The sequence below is a fragment of the Vespa velutina genome, chromosome 25, assembly GCF_912470025.1.
Source record: "Vespa velutina chromosome 25, iVesVel2.1, whole genome shotgun sequence".
Taxonomy (NCBI): domain Eukaryota; kingdom Metazoa; phylum Arthropoda; class Insecta; order Hymenoptera; family Vespidae; genus Vespa; species Vespa velutina.
The window spans coordinates 888,739-896,238 of record NC_062212.1 but is presented as its reverse complement, the minus strand read 5'-3'; the positions used below and the strand labels follow the sequence as shown (position 1 = coordinate 896,238).

General features: G+C 29.2%; 1 protein-coding gene across 7 annotated transcripts in view; it reads right to left on the bottom strand.

Moving 5' to 3' along the window:
- Positions 1-7,500, bottom strand: part of LOC124957436 (TNF receptor-associated factor family protein DDB_G0272098-like) — a 75,106-nt gene that overhangs the window by 41,375 nt on the left and 26,231 nt on the right. For all 7 annotated transcript variants that reach the window (XM_047514510.1, XM_047514507.1, XM_047514503.1 and 4 more), the window contains one exon: positions 1,432-1,491. The gene's annotated coding sequence lies outside the window, so the exon portion shown is untranslated. The remainder of the gene's footprint in view (positions 1-1,431; positions 1,492-7,500) is intronic.

Here is a 7,500-nt window from a genome sequence, read left to right as displayed (position 1 = left end):
AAAAAAATATTTAATTAAATAAATTTAATAATTTACATTATATATATATATATATTTGATTTATAAATTAATTATTTTTAATATACAAATATTTATTTAAATATATAATTATGATAAGTTTAATTTGATTACTACAATGGCTCAGTCGTCTAAAGCGGTACCTATGAAAACCATTCTTCTACCCTCTCTAAGCAGGTTCGAGTCCCGGTCAAGAAGAAGAAGAAAGAAAAAAAAACAAAGAAGATTTTTCCAAGAGTTAATCCTAACCTCCCTCCCCATATAATATATTATTTCCCTATTATTAATAAAAAATATTTAATTGTAATTGTATATTAATTTAATGTATATTTATAATAAAATGATTATAAAAAAAATCCTCTAGAGTTTAAATTTATAAATTGAATTAGATTTGATATACATAATAAATTACCCTAAACTTTCTAATAATTAATTTCTAAATCTTATAAATCCATATACTTATATTAATATATAATGTATACATATATTATTAATATATATATGTATAATAAATGTAATATATAATGAGTACAAATCCCCATATATATTTAAATATATTATTAATATAAATAAAAAGCAAGGAACTACTACTTCTCTTAATGAAGCTATAAAATCCTTAAATCGCCTCTATCGTCCCGAAGTAAGTAAAATAATCATAATAATAATATATAAATCCAATCAGATAAATACACACAAAGAAAAAAAAAAGGAACGAGAGAAACAAAATAAAATAAAAAAGAATTGTGAATATAAAAAATAAGAGAAGGGGATATTATAAGTAAACTAGATCGACAAGTTTGATCGAGGTTGACTACTACTACTAATTTATAACTCTGTATATTATCGATCGGATCTGATTGCATCGAGTCGATAAAACGTGTGATGACCTTGTCGTGGCTTTCACGATGACTCGCCCACCCGGAATTAATGGCCCCCCTAAGGTCTTTCGATTAAAACGTTACGTCCTATCTATTTATCTATCTATCCATCTATTAACTCCTCCACGGCTTTACTGCTGTGATGATGGGATTCGGATGAAATCAACGCAAAATAAGCATTATTAACTTCGTTGCGAGATAAACTTTTCAAGTATATTACCAACTTGAAAACTACAGCTACGTTAAATTATTTCCAAACACGGCATTAAATTATATTTGACTTATTTACTAATTTGTTTTTTTCTTTATACATATATACATACGTATGTGTATACACATGTGTATAAAAAAATTTTATTAGTTCAGATTACTTATTTTTTCAGATTAGATTTAATAATTGATTAAATCTTTTTTATGTCATTATTTTCCCTTTTATTATTTTTTTTATTATTTCTTTCTGTATTATTGGATGGATAAAAGAATTGATAAAAAAATATATATATATATTTATAAAAATTATTACCAACGTGCTTACCTCAAAGTAACATCAAAGATTGTCAAACGTGATACATGATCGATCGATTTCTTCTTTGATCTGTAACAAAAAAAAAAAAAAAATATAAAAAATTAAATCAATCATAATGTAGGCTAATTATAATTACTATAATATATATAATATATATAATAATAAGTTACTATATACTTTAATACTTGTGCTAATTATTTATTATTACGATTATTTTTCTTTTTTTCTTTTTTTTCTTCTCTTTCTCTACGGTGTTTCTGAAAAGTACCTATATTTACTATAGCTATTGTAACTTAATTATAGCTTGTCTATATTTAGTAAAACAGGAAGTACGAAGGAACGAAAGGATCGCAGTTAAAAGGATCTATTCACATAGATCAGAGAATGAGCCCCATGACACGGCTGAGAATTTTTAAGTTTCTATTTATAAAGGGTGTGAACGAACGCTATACCAGAAAAACAAGGCTCTTTCGAATCTGTTTTTGTCGAAAATCGATCTTGAGGAATTTCGAAACCCTCCCCCCAAAAAAACCAAAAAAAAAAAAAAAGAAAAAGAAAATTGCGAAATAAATTTCCTTCACATTTTTTGTTCGAACTTTTCTTTTTTTTTTAACTCGAACTTCGTTTCTCGTCAAGAAAAAAGAAAGAAAAAGAGAAAAAGTTGCGTAAAAAAAAATTCGAAAATCTTTCTCTCTCTCTCTCTCTCTCTCTCTCTCTCTTTATATATATATATATATATATATATATATATATATATATATATATACACCTATAGTTTCTCGGTGAAAAAAAAGAAGAAAGAAAAATAAGAAAAAAAAAAAAAAGGAAAAAAAAAGTGAATGAAACGAACGAACAAAAAAAAAAGAAAAAATAAGAAAGAAGAAAAAAAAAAGTAAACAAAAAAGAAAAATGAGTCTACTTATTCGTCGCGAGGCTCGGCTCGTCTCGTCGGTTTATTTAAGTAAAACGTCTCACTGAGCTGGAACGAGCGCCACCCTGGATATATATTTATACCCGACGGTGATAAAAGGGAGGTGGAAAATAGTTTTTGACTGGCCTGCGCGCATCGTTCAAAAGGAAAATGGGGAGTAGGGAAGGGAAGGGAAGAGAAGAGACAGGGAGGATGGGACGAAGAGGTGGGATGGGTGGGCCTGGGGGTGGAGAGGCGGAGAGACTTCTTTGATCAGTGTCAAAGACTTAAGAAAGAGAGAGAGAGAGAGAGAGAGAGAGAGAGAGAGAGAGAGAGAGACAAAGAGGACAGACAGAAAGAGAACCGTCATCATGTCTGAGCTCTTGAATTGCCAATCTTAAAAAAAAAAAAAAGAAAAAAAAAAAGAAAAAAAATAGGAAAGAAGAGAAAAAAATAAGAAACTTACGAACCAATAACAAACTCGTATTTAATTGAAAAAGAAAAAAAAAATTTACGTACGATTATAAACGATTATAAACGATTATAAACGGACGCTGTTGATTTATAATTTTTTTTTCTTTTTCTTTTTTTTTTTTTTCATAAGAAAAAAAATAAAAAAAAATGTCCTCGCGAATTTGTTCGATTTTTGTTCAAAAGAAAAGAAAAAGAATTGTACGAAATTTTGCACGTACAATTTTTTTTTCTTTTCTTTTTTGTTCCTCCTTTTTTTTTTTGATTTCTTACTTTTCTCGATAATTTATAACAGGTTAATGAAAAAGTTACTAGACGAAGACGCGTGCGAAAAAGTCCCTAGATTCGAACGACCAAAAGTTTGTTTTTAATTGCTTTCTTTTCTTTTCTTTTCTTTTTTTCCTTTGAAGTGTTTCAAATACAAGTATATCGATTTGTATACAAAAAAAATATATATATATATATATATATTATCATTAGGAGTATTAGATGGAGCATTAGAAATAATCCATATAATCAAAATGAAAAATATTTTGGTAATAAAAGATAGTCATTGATGAAAAAACAAATCCTAACTATTCCTAAATATATCTAACAATGATTAACGATTTAGAACGTGAATAAAACTATTATAAAAGATCTATCATTCTAATATTCTACAAACGATTTTACTAATATTTTATTAATGGGACATGAATAAGATTAAAAGAGACAGAGAGACAAAGAGAGAGAGAGAGAGAGAGACAGTGATAAAGAGACAAAGATAAAAAAAAAGAAAAATAAAAAAAAAGAGAAAGAGAAAGAGAGAGAGAGAGAGAGAAAGAGAATAGTAATTAAACGAAAGGTTAGAAATAAAAGGAAACGTTTAAAAAAAAAAGTATGAATACTTTCTTTCCTTTTTCCTTTTCTCTTCATCATTTTATCCATGAAACACTTGAAGTATACAGTAAATGCTGAGTGAAAGAGAATGAGACAGATAGATGGATGGATATGGATATAGATAGAAAGAGATAGAGATATGAGATAGACAAGTACGGAATAGAGTTTTTGAGTAGTGGAATGAGTGAAAGAGGAGGAGGAGGAGAGGGTGGGGGTGTGGATAAGAGTAAAGGATTTGAACAGAGATATCAGGGGTATGAGGAGATGACGGGCGGGAGAGAGAGAGGGGGGAGGGGGAGGGGGGCTGGAAGAGGAAAGGTAGGAGCAATTGCTGAAGCTTTCTCTCCGTGGTACTCGTGATTATTCGTTGGTAGAAAAAGAAGAAGAAGAAGAAGAAAAAAAAAATAGAAAAAAGAAAAAAAGAAAAGAAAAGGAAAGAGATGTATCTAGATAGACAAAAGAAGAAGCAATACGGTGTATAAGACTGGTGTATTCCACTCTTTCCGCGATTAACCACCTCAACCCCCAACCCCTAACCACCCCATCAACAGCCAGACCTTTACTCCTACCGCTCCAAAGCGCCCACCCCACCCCCCGGTATGCTATTGTCAACCCATTTTTTTTTCTTCTTCTTCTTCTTCTTCTCTCTCTCTCTCTCTCTCTCTCTCTCTTTTTTCTTTTTTTGCTTTCCAAGTCTTTTAACGCCACGTCGCCGGTATATTTTGCCCTGGTATATTTTCTGGTAACAAAGAAGAAATGAGGAACGAGTGAAAAGACTAGATAAATCTGTATTGGTGTATATATGTATGTATGTAGGTATGTAGGTATGTATGTTGAGTATATGTATGTATATGTCTGTCTTATTTTTATTTATATATATGAATATATGTGTGTGTATGTAGGTTATGTCATGTTACGTTATATATGTATGTATCTTTCACTTGCTGTTGATGTTTAGTAAGTGTACGTTTAACGAGAACGTTATTGTAAAAAAGTTTCCTTTCGTTATATCCGTTCTTGCTCGAGTTTATCGAGAGAGAGAGAGAGAGAGAGAGAGAGAGAGAGAGAGAGAGAGTAAGAGAGTAAGAGAATTTTATATAATTTTATATAACTTCATATAAAATTATACGACTTTATGTAATAATATTTTATTAATATTCATTGTAATGATATTTATTATATAAAAAAAAAAAAAATATATATATATATATATATATCGATTATATGTATGTATGTATTATCATTATGTATATATTATATTTTTTTATATAATAATTATATAAAAATACACATAACAATAACGTAATAATTATATAAAAAAATATATATATATACATGTGTGTGTGTGTGTGTGATTGTATATTCATAGAAATATATAGAAATTATATAATAATTGAAAAAAAAAAAAAAACGAAATAAATAAATAAATAATTTACAATATTATGTATAAGAATAATAATTAAACGAAAAAGAAGGAACGAAGTTACTTCAAAAATATAAGAAAAAATAATAAATAAATAAATCATTGAAATTTCACGAGTATTAAAAAAAAAAAAAAAAAGAAAAAAAAAAAAAAGAAAGAAACGAGAACAAAATAGGAGAAAAATAAACAAATGAGTAAACAAAAGAAAAAAAAAAAGAAAAAAAGAAAAAGAAACATACAAATGAATAAATAATATAAAGAAATCAATGAATAAATAACCAAAAGAAAAAAGAAAAGAAAAGAGAAATAAAGTAAATAAATAAATAAACAAATGGAAACAAACAAATTGTATTTCTAATTGAATTTCTAAAAGAAATGAAAAAGAAAAGAAAAAAAGATACAAACGCGTATCACGTTCCCTTATCATCTTTATCATAGTTAAGAGACATGTTTGTCATATAAGTTAGTAATATGGTGACTATTATCGTTGCTTTCTTTCATTTCTTTTTTTTTCCTTTTCCTCTCTTTTTTATTTCTTTTTTTTTTCTTCTTTCTTTTTTTTTTCTTTTTAATTAGACGTAGTAGACGTTAGAACGCAGACGACACGCACTCTATTTTCTCTTATCTAACTTCAAGTCCTTAGAACCCCTTAGCCCTTAAACCTTAGCCCTTCGCGCCCTTTTGTCAACTGACTAAGGGCTCCTATACCAGTCATATACAAAATGGCCTCCTTCGATCTTCCTAAATACGATTTTTCGAGGGTTACGTTTATTTTCTCTCTCTCTCTCTCTCTCTCTCTCTCTCTCTCTCTCTCTCTCTCTCTCTCTCTCTCTCTCTCTCTCTCTCTCTCTCTCTCTCTCTCTCACGCATACACACAAATACAGTGGTCATCTATCTCTATCTATTTCTTTCACACAAAAAGTACTATACTCTCTTAAAATGACTCACTCATTTTTCTCGTTCACGCCTTACTCACGCTTCAACGAAAAACCAACTTCGTTTTTACAATTAAAACAACTTAATTAATCCTGGAATTCTAATTGGATCATCGGAGGAAAAGAAGGAAAAAAGAAAATAATAAAAAGACAAACAAAAAAAAAAAAAAAAAAAAGGAAAAGAACTGGAAGTGAAAAGTAAAAATGTGTATCCTCTAAATCTGACTGATACATAAATTTTCAATTTCTTTGTATAATAATAATAATTATTATTATTATTATGGACATCCCTCATATAAAAAAAAAAGAAAAAAAAAAAAAAAAAAGAAAAACAAGATTACAAACTATACATCAATGTTATATCATAAACGTTAATAAATTTCGTTCTATCCATTTCGATATATATTTCAATGAAACGATCAACAAACCAAACTACAAATGAAACTGGTGCTTTTAATAAAACGTAATTACCCAATATAATCTCTCTTCTTATGTACATATATCAATCTATCGTTGTACTCGACAAAAGGAACTCGTTAATTTCCGAAGGACTTGAAATAAACAATGGCTCTTGTCGTTCACGACAAATTGACCAAAGCGTATTTTCTAATCAGACGAACGGTATCAATTACGGCACTTTTCTCTCTCTCTCTCTCTCTCTCTCTCTCTCTCTCTCTCTCTCTTTATCTATCTCTATCTCTGTCTGTATCTCCGTTTTGTTTCACTTAGTCCGATGATTGAAACAAAATGTACAATTGAAATCACAAACTTATGTGCGAGTATATTAATTTTCTATTGTTGATCGTTCAATCAATCAAAAAAAAAAAAAAAAAAAAAAAAAAAAAAAAAAGAAAAAAAAAAGAAATAGAGAAAAAGAAAATCTAAAATTGTTTTCTTTTTGTTTACTATTTTCTCTCTCTCTCTCTCTCTCTCTCTCTCTCTCTCTCTCTCTCTCTCTCTCTCTCTCTCTTTCATTCTGTTTCAGCGAATTAGCATATATCACTAAATAGTTTTCTGCTTTTCATCATTGACGGAAGAAGACAGCTGCATGAATCTCGATGAAGAGAGAAAGAATAAAAAGAAAGAACGAGAGAGCGAGAGAGAGAGAGAGAGAGAGAGAGACAGATATAGAGATACAGATAGATACAGATAGAGAGAAAAAGAGAGAAAGAGGGGGAGGGAGGAGGTTAGAAATATATGTTACATCCAGAATATTTCTGACGAGTCAACTGTGTGATGATGACTCACAACATGAAACAACAACTTCCATACAAATACATGTGACTAACTCTGGTGTTCTCGAGGAATTATCTTTGATTACCCGTTGGGAAGGGGAGGGGAGGAAGGGAGAGCAGGGTAGGGATGAAATATCTATTTCGTTTCAATATCAAACAAAAATTCGATAGAATGTTAGAGTAAATTTTTTCCTGCTCCTTTCATTTTTTCCTTTCTCTTTTTTC